This window comes from Panthera onca, chromosome B1, assembly GCF_046562875.1.
Source record: "Panthera onca isolate mPanOnc1 chromosome B1, mPanOnc1 haplotype 2, whole genome shotgun sequence".
In the NCBI taxonomy this organism is placed as follows: domain Eukaryota; kingdom Metazoa; phylum Chordata; class Mammalia; order Carnivora; family Felidae; genus Panthera; species Panthera onca.
In genome coordinates, this window is record NC_138342.1 from 158,145,251 (window position 1) to 158,170,584 (window position 25,334).

Below are 25,334 nucleotides of genomic sequence, written 5' to 3' on the forward strand. Positions count from 1 at the left end.
TTTAATGAAAGAGTTACATAGATTCTTCTCCATATAAGGTGTTTGGACTAGCAGTACCTGTCCAATTCGAAGTGCGGTACTTGAGGCGTCTGGGTGGCTCACTGGGTTAAGCGTCCAACTCTTGATTTTGACTCAGGTCACCATCTCACAGTGTGTGGGGTGGAGCCCCATGGTGGACTCTGTGCTGACAGCTCGGATTCTCTGTCTCCTCTCTCTTTGCCCCTCACTCACCTGTCCCCTCTTCCTCTCTAAATAAATAAACATAAAAAAGAACATAATTTAAAAAAACGCACAAACCAGTAGCAACCACTTAACAAATTCTTAGTGTGTGAATGGATGTTGAGTCACAAGTGCACTATGCAAATCGGTTAACTTAATTGAGCTTCAGTGTGTGTGTGTGTGTGTGTGTGTGTGTGTGTGTGTGTGTAGAAAAGAGAATTCCAATTTCCTTCATTAACAAACATTATCAAGCCCCAAATCCACATGATGCTATCTTAGTTGCCACCCAAAATTAGCTTAAAGGAGACACAGTAGAGGCCTTTTTTGAATTCTTTAGGATTTAAAGCACAAAAACAGTGTTGCTGATGAACTTGCACGAGGCATGCAGACAAAGAAGGGCATTACATAGAAAAATAAATGGATATTACTGACTACCATTCCATGAGCCGCAGGTATGTATTGTCCAAATGGACTTATGTGAAAGGTTTCTAATGGAAAGATAACAGACGTAAGGCCTCTTCAGATGGAGACATTAGTATTCTGATCCAAGAGCATCAGAGGCATTAGTTTACTTTGAATATTTTCATATCTTTGTACCACTGGGGCCTTTAGTATTGGAACAAATTGATGTCTAGAGTCCAAAAAAGCTGTTTAGTATGTGATAGTAGAAAATTAAATAATGCATTTGTCCTGCAGGCTTCTGGCTCTCACACTTATGCAAAATCGGTAGAATACCCACAGCCTCTTTTTTGAATGTCAGATGTCTTCATTGGAATGGGAGGCAGTCTATTTAATTGCTGACCTCAAATGAATGGCAGGAGGATGAGGTTGCATTTCTACATCTGAGTTTCTGTGCCTGTCTCCAATAGCATTTGCTGACACTGAGGAAATGAATTATCATCCTCACATTCAGAAGTTTTTTTCTAGTCATTACCAGTGGTGCCCATTCTGTACACCATCTCCATCGATGTGGAGATTTCAGATTTAGGAAGTGAATGTATTGTATTTTGTCAGCCTTGAAAAATGGATGCATTAGGAAGGATATCCAAGGCAAAGTTAACTTGGAAGTGGGTGGCATTAACCATCCAAGTTCAAATTTCTGGCAACTCTTGGTCACACTAATCTAAATGATTGTAACTTGAGGGATGACCAGAATCTGCCTTGACAACAGAGTTCTAAGAGCAGTTAGGAGTAAAGCAAATCAAATAAGAGAATCATTCTGGTTTTTTTTTTTTTTTTAATGTTTATTTTTGAGGGGAGGGGCAGAGAGAGGGAGACACAGAATCAAAGCAGGCTCCAGGCTCTGAGCTGTCAGCACATAGCCTGACACGGGGCTCGAGCTCAAGAGCTGTGAGATCATGATCTGAGCCGAAGTCAGATGCTCAAGGGACTGAGACACCCAGGCGCTCCTTGTTCTGTTTCTGTAACAGTTGGTTTTAAATTTGTTTCTGTGGGAACGGAAAAGAGGGTATAAAGTCCTCTGGCATTTTCTGGGTTAATGTCTCCTCCTAATTGCTGTTTGGCCTAGTTCTTTTTTTGTCTGTGTTCCCTCCTTGCAGGGCTCCTGGCTGCTTTGCATCTCAAGGGGGTAGCATATTCAGGACTCCACTTTCCAATGTGGGTTTCCAAAAGGCAGAGTGAGACATCTGCCACCCACCCACTCTCCTGCCTACCAGGACATTCCTCATTCTCCTTTAGCTGGAGTGTAAAATTAACCTCCTGCCCACACTCAGTGGAAGGGGCTGGCTTTGGTTTTTGTAAGCCATCGTTTTCTTTCCTCTCCTCCCCCCACCTCCCCACACAGCATATCTCCTAATGGCAGAAAAATACAGAATCAGAGAAATAGATGAAAGCATTAAGAAAGAAAGATACGGACACCTGAGTGGCTCAGTCGGTTGAGCGTCTGACTTTGGCTCAGGTCTGTGAGTTCGAGCCCCGCGTCGGGCTCTGTGCTGACAGCTCAGAGCCTGGAGCCTGCTTTGGATTCTGTGTCTCGCTCTCTCTCTGCTCCTCCCCTGATCACACTCTGTCTCAAAAATAAATAAAACATTTAAAAAAATTTTAAAGCAAAAAAGATATTAATACTTGACTGTTTCCATTGCATAGCGTATTAAATTGCACAATACACTGGGTCTTGGGGTCTTGGGTTTATGACCCACCATTATGATCTACCAACATCTCTCTTGCCCAGTTTCTTTATATCATATAGAAGTGAATGGAGGGTTGCCTGGGTGGTTCATTTGTTGGACCAAAGTGTGGGACTCTTGATTTCAGCTCAGGTCATGATCTCTCGGTTCGTGAGATCGAGCCCTGTGTTGGGCTCTGTGCTGACAGCACGGAGCCTGCTTGGGATTTTCTCTCTCTCCTTCTCTCTTTGTCCCTCCCCCGTTCTCTCTCTCTTCCTCTCTCTCTCAATAAATAAATAAACTTAAAAAAAAACACGAAAGAAACGCATGGAAGGGGGAAAATAACCTGTGGCCATGACTGTTGTAGTAGTGGTTCTTAAACCTCTTGGCCCGGATAGGTAGAGATCCAGAGCTTACAGGAGGTCACAGCACACCAGAAGAGACATGTGAGAAAATGCAAGCAGACGTTTTTTTGTTTTTTGTTTTTTTTTTTTTGTTTTTTTTTTTTTCACTGATTCAGAGATTCAGGAGTTACTGGTGAAGGGGATCAGAATATGCCACCTCAAAATATGCCACTCTGTCACAGGGGTTATTTTGAGCCAAAAGCACTTGAGCGAAAGCAAACCCAAGAAGAGACCTCTGCTTTCTCCTTCTTTGCCTAAAAGCAGGGCATCAATTTTTTTTTTTTTTTTCCAGTGGTGAATGCACCCTCCTCCCTTTTCCTGTGCTGGTAGAAAGAAAACAACCTCCGAAGCACCAGAGGTAGAAAGTTTGCCCTGAGAGACGTCTGTGCAAACTGATGTTACTAAAATAACCCTTATCTTTCATTAGTTTCCAAGCATGGTCACTTTCTCAGTTTCCTGCTTGTGAGAGCTCAAGCCCCTTTGCCTTTATACAGTCCTTTCTCCACAACTTACCACCCTTTATTAAGATGATAGGTGAATTCTCAAGCCTAATGATTTAATTGGGTTTTTGCTTGTTTACTGTGAACCTACCCATACTCATAAAAATGAAAAACACTGAAATATATTTACCTTTTTTCCTGTTAACCTGGAGTTTTGTCTGTTCCATTCACCAACCCCAGTGACACGCCTAAGAGTGTAGGGGGCAAGTTTATCCTCTCCTACACTGGTGAAGAACTGTTTCTTATTTATCCTCTTTCTAGACTCAGAAAAAAACTTCTCTAGAGCTAATTTATAACTCCTAGCTTCAAATGAAAAATATCCCATGCCATGAATTTCCTCCTTTTTTTTTCTTGAATATTTTTTAGTGTTTATTTACTTTTGCGAGAGAGAAGGAAAGGGAGAGAGAGAGGGAGAGGCGTGAGTAGGGGAGGGACAGAGAGAGAGAGAGAATCCAAAGCAGTCTCCATTCTCTGTGCTGTCAGCACAGAGCCCGATACAGGGCTTGAACCCACGGACCGCAAGATCATGACCTGAGCCAAAGTCAGATGCTTAAGGAACTGAGCCACCGAGGTGCCCCATGAATTTTCTCCTTTTATCAAACAAACATTTATTGAACCCCTTCATTAGTAAGGCTTACTTCTTGCTCTCATGTGGCTGACAGTCTAGCAGAGATTATTTTTTAGGGTGCATAGAGAGTTTAGATTTGTTCCGGTAAAAATTACCATATAGATGGAAGGTACCATGCTATCTAAACCCATCATGCATCTATCTATCTGTTAGTCATTCATCCATCTTTCAGTCCATCTATTTACATTGTTGTGCTTTCAGATATGGACTATATAAAGTAGTAACCATAGTAAAATAATGTTTTAAACTTTTAAATACTTAAAATTAAAAAAAAATTAAATTAGAAATGGGTGTTCTAATATCATGTAAAAACTACAGATGACAGCTGTGAAACAAAATACAAAATGGCCAGGAATTTAGAGACTATACTTTCTATTTAAGGTAAACCTAATGGCCTGAATAACTCAGATATTTAAGTATTATTTTAAGGAGAGAATCCATTTATCCAGAGAGGCAAGCATATTGCAGATTCCATATGCTGTGAGGAATCTCATTGGAATGTTACCTAGCATCATAATTAGTTGGCGCTTCTGATTTTTTCCCTCATGGTGGAATGTGGGTCACTAGGCTGCTATTGTCTTTAGGCCAGTCATTGTAAACTGGTATCAGAGTCACCTGGAGGGCTTGCTAGACGTGAAAACACAGATCGGCTAGGTACCGTCCCCAGGCTCCATTTAGTTTTTTCAAGCCTTGGATTGGAGGCCCTCCCACGTTAAAGATTGGTGAACTTCAAATTTTGACTCTGTGGGGGTGGATGATTCCAGGGATGGGGCCTGGAATCTGCATTTGCAGGTCCAGCTCATGTTGCTGGTCATGGAAATGCACCTTGAGATCCAGCCCTCAGGGACACAGCAGGTCACCAAAATTAGAAAAGCTTGGGTGAGATTAACCCCTCTTTGTGGATGTTTAGTGGACAGTTGGGGATCATCACGTGCACCTATTGTGTCCTTACTGCCCTGTGAGCCTAGGGTGATAATCACAGCATCACTTTGCTTAAAGTAGAAATGTGTTTGGTGAGGCAGGACCTGCCTGACCACAATGGGCCACGGGAGAAAGAGTTATTGATGGAATTGACCTTATCTGTCAGATTATTTGTTAAAAGTCAAGAGTTATTAAATCCAATAGTGCTTCCCATCATTACATAGGCATCTTGGTCTTAATGCTGCATTTCTTAGTAACGTTATCTGGCTTGTTAGGAAAGGACAATGGGAAACACAATTTGTGGGCTGGGTATGGGGCCATTTTCTTAGGTGTTGCAAGATGGCACTCACTAAACATGTATCTCACTCTTAAGTTTCTTAGCAGCTGTGGTCTTTGAGATACATAGATGATACTATGCTGTTACCTATTTGACTTGGAGTGCATTTAGACAAGATTTTGTCTTGGCTCAGAGATTTATTAATGGATGCCCTGGAGCAGATTTTCTTATTGTTTCCAACTGGGCCACATTTCCTCCTCTGCTGAGGGGATACTGGTACCTAGCCTTAATTAGGGCTGCTTCAAAGATGAAATCTTACAGCCTGTGAAATGAGCGACATGTAATAAATACTTAATTCTTTCCCTTTCTTTGTATGTCATTTGCTTAATATTAAAAATTTTAAAAATTAATTGAAATTCCCGATTTCAGACATAATTGGAAAGATTTTTTGGTCTCAGGACGTTTCTGTGTTCTTTAAGACTCAGACTGGAGGCCTCCCAGTCAAAGACTGAGCAACTTCAGATTCTGGCCACCTGCTCCCCTTCCTGTCTTTCCTCCTCTGTCTGAACAGGGTGGCAGTGGCCAAGGTCTAACTGTGTCCAGCTAGTCCATTCTTGCCATACTATTTATCATCCCTAAGGTGGCAAGTTTGAATATGTCTTTACACTTCTGATAGCTACTGATAACTTACCAATTTCCATCGTAATAGAGCCAAGTAGGTCCCTTTCAAAGGAGTCTGTCAGGCTGTTTGAAATATGTCTATCCTTTTGTCTTGGGAGCTCCCTGCAGGCAGGGATATAGAACCTGGCTCTAAGTGGGCAAGAAAGCTTGGAATGGCATCTAATACCCCAAATCCATGAGGCAGGGACATGTCTAAGGGCAGTGCTCTGCTGCTTTACTAATTTTCCAGGGCCCTCGTTCCCTGAGTCCCTTAGGAAACTAATGGGCAGAATGTCTTTGAGGACACGGTCTTGTTTACTCTTTATCCTTGTGCTTGGTGCGGTGTCCACACAGTATGGGCTCCATCACGATTTTTGAATAAAAGGAAGTAATAAAAGAATTTCTGTGTGATCCCAAGTCATCCAAGAATCTCATGAAAGATTGGCAAGCACCTTTTTAAAAGACCCATTCAAATTGGCAGTGAAGCAGGAAGCATCCTATTAAGGCCTTGTGAAACTGTATTAGTTTTCAGCTCTTTGGTGGACTGCTTTGCACCTTAATAATGTAGCTGCAGGACCGTCCCTGCTCCTACAGAACAGAATGTTGGAGCCGTTTCTTAGAGATTGCCCAGGGCAGTCCCCTCATCGTACAGAGGAGGAAACTCACCGCCCTTCTGGGGAGACTGTTTTCTGGCACAGAAATGCCTACCGATACCTTTTCCTACCTTGTAGTGAACCCAGAAATGAGTTGTGTAATTTAATACGAATGACCATCAGGATACGTTCCACAGAGAAGCCCTGCTAATGGTGGTTATTGACCCTGTCAGTTGCTTGCTGCTGAGGGCTCACCTTGATTGGTAGTTGAAGAGTGCTACCATTTTCCGAGGCCACCAGCACTGACCTATTGGCCATGGGATTCAGTCCCTCTTCACTCCAACAAAGAATCTTTAATTAATAGCATCTAAAGGAAAACAAATAAGAGAATGGGGCTGCCATGGAAAGCCCTCACTTAGGCCACCAAGGAAAACCAAGAGGCTGATCTTAAGTAACGAGACACTTCCAGGTGGATGAAAACAGGTGCACCAAGAGCAGAGCCCAGGGATACTGGAAATTGTTGGGACACGTCCAGGGTCAGAGACATGATCCAAAAGGAAAGCAATGAAATAAAACATTCTAAGCAGCCTTTTTAAGGCCAGGGGGACTTCATGCAAGCTTCAGATTTTATTGGGTTTTCCTGTTATTTCTTATTTTTATCCAAACAAGTAGCATTTTCATTAGGTAAACAAATCACTTCACTCTCCTCTGTTTTGTGTTCTCCTCCCTTTTTTCCTTTTTTGGTCTCTGCTACCATGCATGTGTGGTTAAAACATCTCAGTAGGCCTGTGAGCCAGTAGATATCTCAATGGAAATTGTTGATTGATATATATTAATAATTTTTTCTTGTTCTTTTTCAGGGTGTGGTATGGCCAGAAGGAGGGTACTATTAAAGAGGCTGGTTGATTTGATTTCATAAGTAGTTCTTGCTCCCTATTGATGACAACCTTTTGTACCCTGGTGCAAGCAAGAGACTGCTGCCTTCATTCATTTGGGGTGTCTCAGTTAGGTGATGCTAGAGAATTTCCAGCCACAATGCAAAGTCTTTAACTAGAAATGATAGTATTGCCAATAACAAGGAGAAGCAGGCTAATAACATTTCAATTTTTACATTCTTGGCCCCGTTTTTCTTTCACGCTGAAATGTTATTGAAGTATAACTGCTTGTTGAACACACATTAATTCTGGAATTTGTGGTGAATCCAATCACACATAGCTGAATTCACCAGCTCACTGCATAAGCCTTTTGACATTTGAGGCCAAATGTTCAAGTCACAAAGCTGAAGGTCGTGGTGTGTATTAGACAAGGAAGAATTAAGAAGATACATAGCCCCCACGATCTCTTGCACAGTCTTTTCAAACCTGTCACCATCACCAATGCTTTACTTATTAGATTAGGTGAAGGAAATGCTTTTATTTATTTGTTTGTTTGTTTATTTATACAGGGCTTAGTTGTGGTGGTGGGTGGAGTCCACTGGTACTAACAGTCAAATGGGAAAGCCTCTTATTTCAACTGTAGACCCTTCCTGTTAAACTAATGAGCCTTCTGGTTTGATTTCTTCCGTGCTATTGTATATATTTTTAGGGTTGATTTTATGCCATTGGACACTCCTTCTATAACTGGCAAACATTTGCATGAACACGGCTCATTAAGTATTTTTAGATCTGCCCTGGCCTTTGCAGAATGTGACTGAACTGGAGAGTTCTATTGCACAGGATTCAGCTCCCTAAACACGGGAAGCGGTGACAGCCGCTTGTGAGGGGGTCAGCCTGCTCCTTTGAGCAGGAGAGCCGGTCCCTAACTGATCTGGAAGTTTGGCGTGAAGGGAAAGGGAAAATAAGCTCACTTTTGCATAAAGTTAGAAAACTTGGATTTTCAAATTTTATTTCCTCCTGGAACATTAGAAAGACTCTGCACTAGGCAGTGAGATGGCAGTTGCTAGCCTGGCTGCTTTCGGAGCAACAGAGCGGGAAGCGTTCCCTTTGCAAAACGTTGCTGAGGCTTGCTTTCCCTAAAAGAGGTTATAATCTCCCCAGGGGGACTGCCTTCGACAGTTTGAGAGATGCTAGTTTGGAGCAACTGAAGACACCTCATGGAAATGCAGGTTAAAACCAAGTCCACATCAGGAAATGGACCAGAGGCTGTAACATGAAATGCAAAGGTTGAACTTGAGCACTTGCAGTTACACCAGGACCACAAAACCTCTGAAACACACGTGGCGTTGTCAACGGACTCAGAATCCCCTGGGTGGATAGGGTTTGAACCAAGGAAATGCGGTGGCCACAGTGCTAAACCACAATGCCAATTAATTTTTATCCATTGATTTTTTGACAGTATGTTTTATTTATCACGCCTGCATCTTTCTCCCTCTTTGTTTAGAGTGATGCAGGAGCCTTTAAAGGTTTGCAAGCTGCCCGAAGCCTTTGCTCACGTGTTGGGGACAATTTTCCTGATCGGTCTGTTTTTCTAGGTGTTTTTCTCTGTTTCTCGCTCTGTTCTGTGCATATGCCCTTCAAGCTAATTTGGATCGCCCTGTCCTTTAATCCAGCGCAGTTAGCAGGCTCACTTGCCCTCGCCATCAGCGGCAGTGATTCATTCTATTTATATTTTCGGACTTTGTCCATCCAGTGGTCTGTTTATTTGGAAAGCAAAACAGGAAATGTGGTTAGGATGATTCTCATTATTGGCTCCTGAGCGGATCCTTACCCAATTATGATTCCACTTCTGCATATAGGCAAGTGAGGCAGACTAGATTCTGGTGCTTGGGGTTGCTGGATGTGACAGGGTTTTGAGTGTGAGATGGGATTGACATGATGATGTTGTTCCCTGAGTCGTTAGAATAAAGTTACAGTGCATTATACCCTTTGACAGGAGAGGTGATGGGGAGCTGGTAGAGAATGGACATTTACTGAAGGGTGATTGTTGAGAGATTCCATGTTCCGTAGGTGGGCTAGGGTCTTTCAGTTCCGGGGCTCCCTGTTTCTGGGTTTATATCTCAGGCTTCAACATTGCTTGCATTTCGAAGCTCCTACTTCTGTGCTATGTTCCGAGGGAAAGAGGAGTGTTGAGGCTTGTGTCTGGAAAGATTCCATAAGCAGAAGCAAAGCGGAGCTGTGTCAGGTGGTGGAGAGCCCATCCATGACCTGAAGGAGGTGAGAAAATCCAATATACACGACCATTAATGGATCGTAGCATGTAATGAGAGCAATTCCATTGCAGTTTGGAGAAGAGATGCATCCATCCCGCTCTTTGAATGTTGTTAGAACTGGAGGAGCAAATGAGAGAACAGGAAGTGGTTATAAGCGTGTCTTGGCGAGATGCAGCCTCTACATGAATGAAGAAACACTACTTCCTTAGTCCTCATGGCACCCCAGTGAGCAGGGCCTGGGAAGTCTGCTTCTTGGGCAGGTGAGGGTGGGAAACCCTTTGCTTAAGGTCATAACTATGTTTCTGGAATAAAACTGAAATTGGATCCAGTCGCCCTTTGGAGAAGGCTGTAAGTGGGATCAACAATGAATAACAAACTGCCCACTGGGCCGGATACAAGACCTTCGGCTCTCTCTATGGAGCTGGCGGATGTTAGAGGTTCTTGAACCCAGGCCTTTCGTAATCAGTGAGGAGACAGATACCCTGGGTAATCACATGATACCTGTGTGAGCTTTCTGGTGTTCTTAAATGTGATTTTAATCCTTAGAAAAACTATTTAAGGGCTACTTTCATTTTGAGTAAGAACATTTGCTTTATTAAAATTAGATTCAAAAATTGAGTTCTTTCTTAAGCTTTGGGTTCAATTTACAAATCTAATTATTTTACTAAATCTGGCAACTTTAGCAATCACTTTCAAAGGGTTTTTTTTTTTTTCCCACAACCTAGTTAATTAAATCACTTAAATATTTTAAACTGCACTTACAAATTTAAGATACTCGATTTTCTTTTTAAGCACTTAAATTGTCTAACAAATAAACTTTCTCATGTGCTTAAATAACACTTGTAAATCCTATAAATTAAAATTGTAAATATGGTGGGTCTTAATTCTTCTGCACATTACAAGATTATTTAAAACTTTAAGTTGGTAGCTATAAGAAAATTTTCCTAAAGTTTTAAAAGTTAGGGGTACCTGGCTGGCTCAGTCGTTAGAGCATGTGACTTGTTTATCTCGGGGTCATGAGTTTAAGCCCCACACTGGGTGTGGTACCTACTTAAAAATAAAAAAGACAAAAGTTATTCAGTTATGCCTTATTTAAAACTTGAATAATACACATGATTTCTTAGGTATTCTATGTTGAATTCTCTTAAACAATACAATAGTGTATTTAAAATATCAGCTGCATGGGGTGTCTGGGTGGCTCAGTTGACTAAGCATTTGACTTCAGCTCAAGTCACGATCTCATGTTTCATGAGTTTAAGCCCCACGTGAAGCCTGCTTCACATTCTCTCTCTCTCTCTGCCCCTCCCCTACTTGGTTCTCTCTCTCAGAGATAATAAGCATAAAAATAAAAAAAATATCAATTGCACACAGAATATTATTAAATTTAACAAATATAATAATAGGCTAAGACTGAATTTATAATTTTTGTACTTTTTTTTTAGTGTTTATTTTTATTCTTGAGAAAGAGAGAGAGGGAGAGACATGTGTGCGTGCACATGCAAGCAGGGGAGGAACAGGGAGAGGGGGAGGTAGAGAATCCTAAGCTGGCTCCACACTCAGCTTGGAGCCTGATGTGGGGCTCAATCTCACAACCATGAGATCATGATCTGAGCCAAAATCAAGAGTCACACACTTAACTGACTGATCCACCCAGGAGTCCCTGTACTTTTTTTTTTTTTTCCTTCTAAATTTCCCTAGGATTAAATGACACCCACACCCAATGAGAAGAAGAAAATGGCATACCAAGGGGAATGGGGTTCTTGTCCTAGCATAGGTGAGCTATAGACCCAAAATAACAGGATGGAGCAAACAACTTGGTTTTTGCCAAAGACATTGCCCTAATGTTGGGTGCAATAAAGTAGAACTTTAAAAGGGGTTTGATCTCATAGCTCTGCATCTCCAGTTTAAGCAATTTCGGAATCTCCTCACAAAGTTGTAACCGCCTCTAGGCATGTAGCTCACAAGGCAGAGTTTTCATTGTTGCTACTTTTTTCTTTAAGCCTGAGAGAGAGAACGCCCACCAGCGGGGGAGGGGGAGAGAGAGGGAGAGGGAGGATCCAAAGCAGCAGAGCCTGACGTGGGGCTCGATCCCAGGAACTGTGAGTGAGATCAGGACCTGAGCCAAAATCAGCAGTTGGATGCTTAACTAACTGAGCCACCCAGGCTCCCCCATTGTTTGTACTTTCTTAAGTCTTCCCCTCTGGAGCATCACATCCTTATGTAATGTTTCTGATACCTCTTCGGAGTGGATGAATGTTGACTCTGTATTCTCAACAAATGTTTTCTTCCTGGCACAACCACAACTTGTTTGGGTAGATGCTAAAAGCATTTCCAATCGGATTTGCATGTGTCACAGCCTTGCCTGAATGTGTTCCCACAGACTGAAGCGATGTCCCGTTTCTCCCACATAGCATCCGCCCCACTATACTGCTGCGTGCTGAATCCCAGGATGTGTTTCCTTTATTGATCTAGCCCTCGGAATTTTAACAGTACTTACAAAAGACAGAGCAAGAAGGCAAATGGGAGTATGTATGCAAACCTGGAAAGTCACCCATGCTAATGTGAAATACAGCTACTTTTAAAAGTATGTTAGGCATAGCTTCTTTACATGGGGCGCTAATGATCTCAAGGGAGGCAATACCTGCAGCACTTACTCTGAAGCCAGACCACCTGGCTTTGCCTCCAGCTCTGTCTCTCATGGCTGTGTCTGTAATACCTGCTTCTCTGGTGGCTCGTCTAGAAAACGGTAGTAGCAAGTCCTGTCCCAGAGCCCTGGAACGTAAGCTTCGAGAACACCAACAGTTGCATCTGTTTGATGATCGGTGTCTCTTGCGCACCTGCAGTAGCACCTGGATATGATATTTGTTCATTTAGCTAAACGTGAAGTGCTTCAAACGGTGACCGGCATGTAGAAAGTTTCCAAATGCAAGTGGGTTATGATCATGTTTTGGGGACCACATGCCTACAGCCTAATCTCACACTGCTCTACAGGGAAACAGTTGACGATGATTCCCATGCCAGCAGTTTCGTGCCTGTATTGATTTGTGGTATGTGCTGTTAATTTCACCTGGAGAAAACCCTTGGTAAGCTGAATTACTCCAGCGCTGGGGTGCCCGGGTTAGTTTTAACTTCTGGGGTCCTTGGGTCTTCGGCTCAGCATGTGTGCAGCGTTCGTTTTTCCCTGTTCTCTTTTTTTCTTTAAACTGTCTTGTCCGTCAGTCTTCTTTCACTCTCAGCCTTTTTCCTGTTTTCTTCTTTCGTGCGCCCTTCACTTGGAGGCAGTCGCTGAAGGCCGTTTCTTGGCAATTTAGTTTCATATTTTATCTAGTCTTCCTGGCCCATCTTACAGACCCCTATCCCTGACCATTTCCTAAATCATAACCCTCCCCCCTCGCATAATGTCTACCATGTTCCCAAGCTCTGATAGCAGAATAGTATTTTTCTCACACTTGAGACTTTAGTGGTGTTAGATTCCTCCATTCTCTCCCCCAGAACCCCGATGGCAGTCAGTGTCCTGTCTGTCCTCCCTCATACAGTGGTCTCCACATTTGCTAGTCACACGATCACCGTATCTGTTCAGACCCTTATTGTTACCATCGGCGCTCTTCTCACTGGCCTCCCTACCTCCGTCAGACACTTCCTCACCCACTTGCATGGTGCTGCTAGAGTTGTGTTCTTCATAACAAAATCATATAATATTTCTCCATGCTCAGAAGCCTCTGGAGAGTCTCTGTTCTCTCATTCCCAGCTTGACTTCCCATTACATCCTTCCCATATACCTTTGATTCTTTATGTGACACCCAGTGTACCCACCATCTCTTACGTGGTCTTGTCCCACTGTGACAGGCACAATAATACCCTCCACCCTGTCCTAATTTCTAGAACCTGAGAAGATGTTAGGATGCCTGGGAAAGGGGAGTTAAGATGCAGCTGGATTGAGGGTAATAATCAGTCAATCTTAAAATAGGGAAAGCATCCTGGGTTACTCAGGTGGGCCCAGTGTAATCACAGGTGTTCTTAAAAGTGGAGGACAAGGGCAGGAGAGAGAGTCTGGGGAGGGTGTGACTTCAGAAGAAGATATGTGTGAGATGAACTCCCATCTGCCGTTGCTGGCTTCGAAGGTAGAGGAAGGTTCCCCAAGCCAAGGCATGTGAGTAGCTTCCGGAAGTCGGAAAGGGCAGAGACAAAGAACCTCCCTTAGGGCCTCCAGAAAGAAACATCACACCTTGAGTTAGCCTAGTGAGATGCATGTCAGACTTCTACAGAACTGTAAGGTAATGAATTTGCGTTTTCGGCCACTATGCGTTCAGGAAGTAATTTGTTACAGCAGCGATAGGAAACTACCATACCCACCTTCATGCTTCTACTCAAGCTGATCATATTGTTGAAGGCAAGCTTCCCCTTCCACTGACTTCTTGAAATCAGACAGACTGCGGGTTCTAGTGTAAATCTTACCTGCTCCCAGACTTCCTAGATACTTGTAGTCAAAATCCATGTCTGTAACCCTACCATGTTTACCTAAAACCTTGTGTCCTCCCTCTGTCAGCATTTTCTCTCTTTTATTAGATACGTGTGTGCACCTCTCTAACCTTGGATTGTGAATGTCTGGAAGGTAGGATTCATACATTATTTATTTTTGTATCCCTTCACCAAAGCTTTACATTCAAGCCAGTGCTTGCTTTTTTTTTTTTTTTTTTTTTTTTTTTTTTTTGCATCAAATTGTAAAAATGCAACACTCTGTATATGGTGCTAAACGTGAGTCCTGAATGCCCACAAGATGGAGATATTTCCTTAAAAAAATAATTTCCTTATCCCGTGAGACCATTTCTCTTTGACCCATTTTAGAAATGGAAACTCATTTCTTTTTGGTTGAAAATGAAAACATTGGCATTTCAACAGTCTTGTATTTGTAATTGTAGCTTACGACTAAAAAATAAATAAAATGAAAATTTCATTGACTATTTTAAAATAAAGGTTGGTCTGCACATACATTGGAATTAAATATATTTACTTAAGAGGACTTCTGTAAACAGCAAGGGAACATGTTCACCAGTGCAGTGTGGCTGATGGTGGACCGTCTCATTGAGCATTGTTGTGTTACATAGTACATTTTCTGTGTTCTAGTTAGGAAGAGGTCAGGAGAAAATGAGGAAACTGTCTTGCTACAATTTAATTTCAGGTTTTCCATTGGAATACAAATTAAAGTCAAGGATGCTCTCTCCCAGGGACTCTTTGATAAGGGGCAAAATTCCAGGTTGTGTGAACATACACAGCTGTAAAAAGATGAGAATGAGCACACTCGGGATGTCTTCTGAATCTTCTCCTGATAGGCAGGTTTTGGATATTTGCGTTGAGAAATTCATATGCCCTCATCAGTTTTTAAGATACCTGCTAAGTAATGGATGGCTAGTTTCTAATGTCCAATGCCCTTTTCTGAGAACTCAGCTGAAGCTACCTGTTCTCTTTCCAATGCCAAATTCATCCCAGAACTGTGTTCTGGAAAGATGAGAAGGAATGTGGGAGGGTGTGTGGACGTGCCGAATTAGTTGGTTTCAGAGTGGGTGGACTGACAGTTTGAAAGCACAAGATAAGCCATGAAGGCAGGATGGGAATAATTTAAATTCAGTTGAAATAACATGAGATTGTCGGATCCATCCCCTTAGATATGCAGCATTAATGTTCAGAGTAATCCAGGGCCATTATTTTATATCTGAACACATCCTAGCCATAATGACACTAAGACTGGCAAAAAGAGAAACTTCAGGCTTGTTTGAGTAACCTGTCAGTAATGGTCTCCAAATATTTAAAGAACTTGCAGATGGAGAAGGAAGAAAATTATCTCATTTAGTGTGGCATGTAGGGCAAAACTATAGAACCAATGGGCAGATGTTGGAGGGAGGTAGAGTTTGTTTACTCTTACAAAGCATTGTCTTACAACAAGAGCTGTGTCATCATGGAGCACACTTACAGTAACCAAAAGCTTTCCCCAAAAGTCTAGATGGTCACGTTTTAGGGAAAGGTTGGGTGGCAAGTGATCTTGGATGATCTTCTTGATTTTTTTCCTACCAAGCCTAAAATTCTGTGGTGTTCTCAAAAAGACACACACATACACACTCTTTATGAGTTTTGTAAGTCTCTGTAAAAGAAATAATAACCGAAGTTAAAATGACTACTAGAACAGACTTTACTAGCTGTTGACTTTTGTCAGATAAATGAAGATGGCAAACCCAATGCAGTGGTTGTTGGAACCAACTTAAGCTGGAAGCATCTTTCTGGTATTGGGTTTGCCAATGCTAGAGGTTATGAATGAACCCTGGGAACAATGTGAGATGAAGCCTCAGGTAAATAGGGATAGGAAAGTGCTGGTGAAAGAGCTCACCAGCCCTTGTTAGCAGCTGATACCTCTCCGTTTTGCCTGCACTCTTTGAAATACTAAAATTCTCCTTCATGTTGGGTAGAATAACTGATTGCAGTGAGAGTTGTACTTCAGTGCTCTTTTTTTTCCCCCCTGTGAAGGAGGAATGAGTTGTCAACCATGGGTACCAAATCCCAAGCTTTCCTTTGCACAGCTCTGGCCCCCATGTTGGTAGGGGCTTCTGTCTAAGGCCTCTGTCTCCTTGAGGGATTGTATTATGGGGGTCAAGATTCTCTATTCTTTCAAGTTCTGTCACAGCCTGGATGGTTTCCAACACTAACTGGATTATCACCTGGCCAGTGGCAGCAAATTGCTCGGGGACTTTGAATCTTGCAGAATGCCTGGAGTCCCATTCTGCTGTCGCTAAATACCTCCTGGCAATGAAGGTGTGATTTCCTTGGGGCAGTGCTGAGGACTTTTTAATTAGGATTCTTCTTTTTAGCGTGCTACCTTAATAGGTGGGTTAGAAAAATAAATGAGGCTGTGGGAGAGCTTGGGAAATGGGAGAGCTCTTGATAATTGGTGTTAGAAATGGGAGAGAAGTGGCCAGAGAAGGCTCTGCAGTGTGGAAGGTGGGAGGTGATGAGGGTGGTAGCTGATAATAGGAAATAATCTATGATTACACCTTTTTTCAGCAAGTTAAAAATGTTCTAGTGATGTGACAGGAGCTATTAGACTGTTCTGATCAAACAAAAAGCAAGTTTTATGGATGACGTTTGTTATCAGACTAGCATAGGTAAAAGCTGCTAATTATCAAGAGGACATATACTTAGTTAAAACTTGGAGCCAACTAGATTCGACTTAAACTTAGACCGTTCATTTAGGCTCCATGAGGCTCATTTTCTTCATCTTTAAAGCTTGCACAATAATGCTTGCCTAATCCTATTATCTTGCAAGTTAAAGGAAATGAAATAATGCAGTGAAGGTGTTTGGGCTGGTATCCACCCAGAGGTAGTATTCAAGAATTAGAATTAAATGGCATTTTCAGGACCCAAGCTAAGGAACATATAAGTTCCCAAAAATACTGCCCCCCTTTCCTGGAACAGCCCATATTGAGTGCATATATTTGCAGGGGTGGGGGTGGGTGGGTAAGAAACTGCAGCCTTTAGTTAATAACTCATAGTGCTTCAGGAGGCCTATTTAATCACACATCTGTGCTTTAATTTCTCGACCATTCCATGAGTTTCATAACACTAACTGCTCCTTTCTCACAGAGAAGCCACAAAGGTAGATATTACGAATCTATGCAATATTTTCATTGTACCAAAGAAGGGCATTTGAAGGAAACTGTAATGTGTTTCCTCAAGACCTGAGTGATCAATATGAGGTTTTCAGCTCAAAATCAGATCTCCTGACTGCATTATTACATTTATGCCTGACATACATCAGTTTTTATACCTTAAGAGAAGAAGAAATCTCAAAATATGATAGAGATTTAGGGATATGGCAAAGGCTTTTTTTTGTTTTGTTTTGTTTTGTTTTGAGTACAGGAAATTCTTTGAGTGAAGGAAAGAATTGTTGGAACTCTTTGTCCTTCCTGAATGCCTGATGGACACCACATAATGGCTAAGCTGCTTCTTCCTTGTCAACTGAGTACCAGGGGTGAAGGACATTGTAAACATGGTATTGGGCAAAACACTGGTCCTGGTAACTGCTTTTCAGATTTGATTTCTGAATGATTTTCCAGTAGAAAGTTAAGTAGAATCATGAACAAGTATTCAGCCAGGAGCTAAGGATTAAAAAGTAGATACGACTAGTAATTGAGGAGACAATCATGCGTAAATACTTGCAATTAACTGAGACCTGTATTGATGTAGCTCTGCTCAAAATTGGTTTGGAAACACCCCAGGATGGTGTGGGGGATTGTACGGAAAGACTCTCCTCTTTGAGAAAGCTCTTGTGGCCATAGCATAACATGATACAATTCTATGTAATTTATTCATTAACACAACAAACGTGTTGAGCATCTTCTGGTCCTGGAGAGTTGTTGGTTTGTGGAAAATCAATTGTGCATTCTGTCATTAAGGAGGTGATGGTGTAACTGAGAAAGGAGAACCTACACATACACACTCAGTGTGAGAATTAGCATAGGATTGCTTTGCCTTGACTGGTAGAGCACAGCTTAGCATCAGTGGGTGACAACCTACCACCCACCCCCCATCACCACCAAGGCTTTGAATTTTTATTACCTATATTAAAACACGCTTTCCTAGAGATTAGCTTATTTAAGCTTTGTAACAACCCTTTGAGGTTGACTTCCTGTTTTGTAACTACAAAAACTGACTCTGAGCTTTAAAGGGTAGTCTTAAGTTCACATCGCATGTTATTATAGATTCCAGTACTTGAACCTAGATTTCCTGATTCTATTATCTTGCAGCTAATTCCTTGATCATAAGCTGTCTGCCCACCCGCTACCTTTTGTTCAGATCCATTGCCTGAGGACTATTTGATGACCTTGCTCTGTATCTAGGGATGACGGATAATGTTTACCCACTAACACCTTGATCACCTCAACATTTATTTAAAACCCCCAATATCCAGGGAATCACCACTCTAAGATATTCCTTAAGTAAATAATCTCTCTTGATTGGATATATGCTGTAGAAGGTTTGATTAAAAGATTTCACAAGTCGGGTGCCTGGCTATCTCTGTCATTAGAGCATGAGACTCTTGACCTCTAGGTTGTGTATCTGATCCCCCTTTGGGTGTACAGATTACTTAAAAAAATAGGGGCACTGGGCTTGCTCCATCAGTAGAGCATGTGACTCTTGATCTTGAGGTTGTAAATCCGAGCCCCATGTTGGGTATGGAGATTGCTTAAAATCTTAAAAATTAAAAAGACTCCATAGGAATAGAGAATGGTGGAATGTCTTCCCCAACCCTGCAGCTGGAAGGCATGGCATAAAACTCATCCTGTTCTAGCTAAGAACAAATTCATTGAAGGCTCTCATAATTGCAGTGAATTGCAACACCTTGCAAACCAACATATAAAATACTGGGAAAAACACTGAATTTTTTCCTGTGTTAATTCAAGTTCCCTAGTGGACTTTAAAGCAGTTAATACCAAAAGTAGTGAAAACATCTAACTATTGCTTTAGCATATTCTGTCATATTACATCTTTCTCTTGTTGCTGTATATCCTTGTTCTTCTTCATAGCAAAGACTTAATTAATACTCTGAGATCTGGTAATGTTTTCATGATGCGATAGACCACAACTACTTTTTTTTTTTTTTAATATATTTTACTTAATGAATTAAGCAAGCACATACTGGTAGGCACATCTTTTGCCTGATGGCTATTGTAGAATGTGGTGTTTGGTGAGTATTTAAAGATCCATTGAGTTATTAAAAGAGGAAGCTGCCATTACCACGAGATATATTGATGCTTTATTGTGGATTACTGCCAACCAGTTAATGGCTACATAAATTAAAACAAAACAAAGCAAGCAAATACTTCACTGTTTGCTTTGTGATTCAGTACTGGACAAAGTAAAGCTGTTGAATTTTCTTAGTCCCTGTCTAAGGAATTAAGACAACAAGAATAAAATGAATAAGCAAACAAACAGCAGAATCAGACCTATAAATACAGAGAAAAAGCTGGTGGTTGTCAGAGGGAAGGGGGATGGGGGAATGGGCAAAGTGGGTGAGGGGAAGTGGAAGATACTGGCTTCTAGTTATGCAACAGATAAGTCATGGGAAATTAAGGGGACAGCATAGGGAATATAGTCAATGGTATCGTAATAGTGCTGTATGGAGACAGATGGTAGCCATACTCATGGTGAGCCTAGCATAACAGCATTGTGGAATCGCTATGTTGTATGCCTGAAACCAATGTCCACTATACCCCCACCAGAAAAAAATAAAGTGGAAAAAGACAAGACAGGCCTCAAATACATAGTGTTTAAATGAAGTTTTCCATAAGGCAGAAACTAGGGATTGAATCCATTATAAAATAGCAAAAGGAAACTTGAGATTTGTATAGTTAGATAAGATCTCCTCAAAAGAACACCTACCTCGCCCATAGGTCAGAACAAAGTTCCTGGTGAAGGAGCATGTATGTGTAGGGGTTTGGGGTATAGACAGGGGAATGCTGCCCATGCAGGAGTGAGCAGTAGTAGTTTCAAAGCTACATGGAAAAGAGGTAGAGAAGCTTTGGTGAGCGCTGGACTAGGAGAGCTGCCCATAAAGCAGGTGATGGTGAATGATTTCTAGAGCCATGAGTGGGTTGTCAGGATGAGCGGGAGGTTGATACGTGGTCTCAAGCTGAGATGGATGGTTGAGTGGGTAGAAGTTAAAAAAAAAAAAAAACAACAAAAAAACAAGGACGATTTGGAAAAACTTTGAGAAAAGTGTGAGGCTTTTTTTTTTTTTTTTTTTTTTTAATTTATTTTTGGGACAGAGAGAGACAGAGCATGAATGGGGGAGGGGCAGAGAGAGAGGGAGACACAGAATCGGAAACAGGCTCCAGGCTCCGAGCCATCAGCCCAGAGCCTGACGCGGGGCTCGAACTCACGGACCGCGAGATCATGACCTGGCTGAAGTCGGACGCTTAACCGACTGCGCCACCCAGGCGCCCCAAGTGTGAGGCTTTTGATCTGAATGTGAAATGCCCTGGTAAGCAAGCAGATGAACTGTAACCTTGTGTTTTAATGGAAATTAAGATACGGTCTGACAAGAATGATGGCATACTTATGGGAAAGGATGTGGGAAATAGAGACCATTCCAGGAAAATAAAAATTAAAATAGGCCATATAGTCACTATCACCATAAAGCCCCTTGGTAAATAAAAGGGGGGAGAAATGATCTTTGCTCAGATACTCTGACCCAAGAATCTTCTTGAAGTACAAAAGAGGAAAAGTGACTTGCTTAAAAGTCCAAGAAGTATTTGGTTGGCCAGATTAGTATGGGACCCAAATGTCCTCTTGGACTGGATTTTTCCAAGATATGTGGCTTGTCCTGACTTGAGGAATAATGAGAAAGTGTGAGAGATACAAAACAAGGATTTGGGAGGTGGAAAGCCTCACATAATGGTGGGATGTTGGAAGCCGACTTTTTCATGGGGGTTTAATGGCTCAGGTGTGGGAATACCAAAAGCACGTCAGAGAGGCAAACCAGAATTGTTGTCCTATAGGCTGACTGAGCAGTGAACCAGGCAAAATAGAATGTGAAAATAATATTCGAGTTGTCAATTGTAGAGTGTAAGGTTTCTTTCAACGCGATGGCCCTGACAGTAGGTGACAAAACTTCCAAGAAACGAGTGAGCGGATGACCTCTATTACAAAGAAGGTGTCAACCTCAGTTGACAACATGGGAGAACTGAGAGATGATGTAGTATCTGGAAATAGACCAATCAAGTTCATCTTGGGGGGTGGGGAATAAAAGGAAGACTGAAGAAAACAACCAACTAGAAAAAAAAAATACATTGTAAACTGGGAAATGCAGTTATTCTAGAAGGTGAGTTCCATGAAGGCACATATTTTTTTGTAAGCTCTGTTCACTGCTGTGTCCTCAAGCTTCAGATTAGTGCCAGACACATGGGAGGAATCCAGTGTTTGTTGAATGTTTGGATGATAAGCACATCCCTCTGATACTTTTCTCCCCCAAACTTTGCATATGAATTGGTGCTCACACTGAATTAAAAGATCCCTGTTAAAAATACTTTTTATTTAAGTTGAAAGAATTCCCTTTACAAACTCAAGAGCCCCCTACAGCTCTAAGAATGATGTGAAGGACATCTCTTCCTCTTAAATCAGTGTGGTCAACCAGGGGCATTGAATGGTAATGGGTAGAGACCACTATGATGATACTTAGATTCCATTTGCTTGGGGACGTGAATCATGAACTTGCCATATGTCCACACAACTGACAATGCAAGGGTGTTATTTTGTGGTGTGTGTATGTACGTGTATGTGTACCACAGGATGTTTACATTCAGAGGCAAACCAAGGAGGTAAAACCAATTGTGGTTTATTTTTGCCCTTTATTTTATTCACCCCTCTCCTGATGATTTCCCACAGTTCATTCCTCTCCTTGTCTATTTTTTGATCCTTACTATGCCAAAACAAAACAAGAATTTTTGTTTGACAACGTTTTGTTTTGTTTGTTTTTAATCATTTTCAGTCTACTTGTCTACCTTGTTAGAACTCCAGAAGAAAATGTTTCCCAGCTTTCAAACCCAGGAAAAAACAACTTTTGAGAGGTGGACACTATGGGAATATAGGGGAAAAGATCCTTCTAGATATGACATATATGCTAATATTGTATGTGAATAATAATTATTGCTGTCATAGCAGAGATTGTACTCACTAAATAGTTCATGAGCTTCCTTTTTTTGTTTTTTTGTTTTGTTTTGTTTTTTTTTTTTTTTTTTTTTTTTGCTGGTCTCCTGAAACTAGAGTGAAGCCATGGGACTAGTTCTGGCCACTGAACAGAAATGTGATGCGTTACTCTGGGGCAGAGGTCGTTGAAAGCCAGCATGATGCTTTGTCTCTCCTTTTTGCTGCTTCAGCAACCCTGAAGGCCACGTGTTAAGACATGAAGGTGGCATCACAAGATGGCAGGGTTAAGGGTCCCTGAGTCTTGGATGGGGGTGGTCCCCCATTGACCTGCTTCAGATTTTATGTGAGCAAGGAATAACCCTTTATTGTATTAGGCCACTGGGATTTCATTGCTTGTTGCACTAGCTAAGCTAAATTATCCTGCCTAATAAAGTTTTATATAAGGTTTTAGTGAACTGAACCACTTTATAGTGGTGGAAAGGAGGCCCACCAGAGGAGTGAATCATAAAGATCTCCTTAGGTGGGTGGGGCTGATAATTGGAGCCTCCGTAGGTGAGATCTTTCATTATGTAAATCACTTAAATACAGGGGATTGAATTGTGAGAAGGAAACAGCAGCTGAGGTCACTGTCCTTCCCAGAGGATTCTGGGAGTATTAACCTGGACTTTTAACATTTGGGGGAATAGGAAAGAATATTCCGGGAGTAAGGGGAATGTTCTTTGCTTGTTTGGTTTTGCTTTTGCATTGCTTGTATTTTTCTTAAACTTTAACAAAAATGTTAAACAAGAAGGAGTTTAATTCAGAAATCCTTAATGGTATCAGTGACCATCAAAATGAGAGCACCCCAGTGTGATGGTGAGGCAAAGAGAGCTGAGTCTGGGATCGCTGCCAGTCTGTTTTTCTCCACCCTGCCTTTGTTTGCTAGATATGCCTACACAGCAGTCACATTCAGACTCCAGAGGTGACTTAAAAGCAGCTACAACCACTTAGAAACTGGCCACCTTCTTCCCTGTGCTGGCTTTGTCCCAGGACATGAACTTTGGGCAAGCTGTTCTTTTGCACGTGATCTGTAGGACCTTTAGCCTTCTAAAGTACTGCAAGCTTATCTTGTGCCTCCAGCTCTGAGCAGCCCTTCCTAGTGAGCCCCCAAGGGACCCAACCAACCATAGCGTAGGTCTGACCCCTGTGAACAGGTATGTGGGAGGAGAAGGGGGAAGGGAGGCAAATTTGAAGAAGGTGGGGGCAAATTAGTCTGTATTCTAATTCTTGGTCTGAAGTTTTTAAAAATTGTGGCATTGATACATGCACTTGACACACCATGACCATTAATGCCCTTTTGTGCATTAATGCTTTTTGTGTTCTGGGTATATGTGAGGAGCCGGCCATCTACACCATTTTGGAGAGGTGTCATTTCTTCATACTCTTGAGCATCTGTTGATTAGCAACTGGCAGGTTCTAGCATCCTCCCTGTCAACTTGATCTACAAAGCATCCATTGGGTGCTTGCCCTGAAATAAGCAGTTCAGTGACTATATCCATGAACACTCTTTGAGGGCAGTGTTTTGTTATCATTGATTTCCATCATGGAGCAGTACCTTGCATACAGAGAGACCTCAATGAATGTCTCTCGCACTGGATTTCAGGTAGTGCTGCTGTGTGAGAGTTGGAATAATTATTTGTAGCTTGGCCCTGTGTATTGTCAACTCTTGATATTGGGTTAGGACCAGTGTCCCGGGATCACTTTTTAATAAGTCTCCTAAAGACACTGCTGCAGACACCTGTTTTAGGAACCAGTGAGTTGGGTCATGGACCCTTGAAAGTATGCTGGAATAGCAGAACATCAGCCTTGAGGAACAGATGCCTGGGGTCTAGGCCTGGCTCCGCTGTGACATTTCACCTCTCTGGGTATTGCTTTATTCATGTAGCTCTAAAGGTGTGCTACTAAATGCCTGCAAAGTTTCCTCCCAGCTCTACAATTTGAATTCTTTTATTCATATCTGCATTTTCCCAGGAGTGCAGTTTGGGTGTTGTGTATGAAGACTGATAAGGAGAAAGGGACATCTTCTGTGACAGACAACATGAACGCTCCCTGGCCTTGACTTGGCCCTCATGATACAGGCTCAGAGCAGTAAATGCCTGTCCTCAATACCACCACTGACAAATAGCTTCCTGAAGTTTATTTCCAAGCCAGGTTTCCCTTCTCTGTTGTTTCCTGCCCTGACTTCTACAAGGCCATTTGTCCTAGATTATCCTCAAGTGCAGTACAGACCTCTGCAGAAAATAAGATGGCCTCTCTCTACAGCCTTCCTGTTTGTTTTTCTCCTGCAAACTCAGGCTGGAAAAAGAAACCAAGGATTATGCATATGTATCTTAGTATTTCTTTCAAGCTTCATGGCCCAGGGTCTGGAGGTTGAGTTGCGATGCTTTGATCACCCATTCTGGCATTAATACTTATTTCCATTCTGTTCTCTCTCTCCCTCTTTTTCCCCCCACCTCTTCCCTTGCTCCTGGAATTAGGCCCTTCTCTTCAATGTCTGCATCTCATTCCTTTTGTTATCATTATAGCAGGGCACGCGTTTGAATGTTGAGCAACAGCCATTTCATTTATCAGGCAGCTAGCCCCCTTGTGGGTCCTTCTGGTTTATCTGATGTGTTGCACTTGAAAAGACCCTCCGTCTAATCTTCTAAGGTAATTTCCTTTGTACTGTAAAAGACATTTGCCTGCTTTTGAGATTCATTTCACTTAATTTTGAAGTTATTCCAGGGTTTAGTTTTAATGCATTCAAAACTTAGAACATAGTCCTTTTCTTTCTCTCTCTTTGATTAGTTTAAGAATTCATTTTCATTTTTTATAATAATTATTCCTACTGTACATATTGCTTCCACAAGCCCAAGACTCATGATTGTATTTTACCTTTCCTTGTTTTGTTTTGTTTTGTTTTTTGTTTCTTTCTCATCCATTGCATATCATTTGGGTATTTACCTGCATGAGTCTGTATCACATCATTGAAAATCAGCTTCTTTTCTCTTCACAGAGGATTTTTATGATGCTCATTGTTAAAAGACGCCTCTGCTAATGATGGTTTTTTGTACCAGAAAAAAATTTCTTGAATTTGTGCGTATGGAGAAAATTTGAACCGAGCACAGACTATTCTGACACCCAACC

The 25,334-nt window shown here is 41.8% G+C and overlaps 1 protein-coding gene across 9 annotated transcripts in view; it reads left to right on the plus strand.

Moving 5' to 3' along the window:
• The window catches only part of UNC5D (unc-5 netrin receptor D), a 554,978-nt gene that overhangs the window by 215,749 nt on the left and 313,895 nt on the right, over window positions 1-25,334 (plus strand). The window contains exon 1 of one of the 9 annotated variants that reach the window (XM_060653622.3): window positions 9,186-9,523. The exons of the other annotated variants lie outside the window; for them this stretch is intronic. The gene's annotated coding sequence lies outside the window, so the exon portion shown is untranslated. Of the gene's footprint in view, window positions 1-9,185; window positions 9,524-25,334 lie in introns of those variants that run through there. 9 annotated transcript variants of the gene reach the window in all.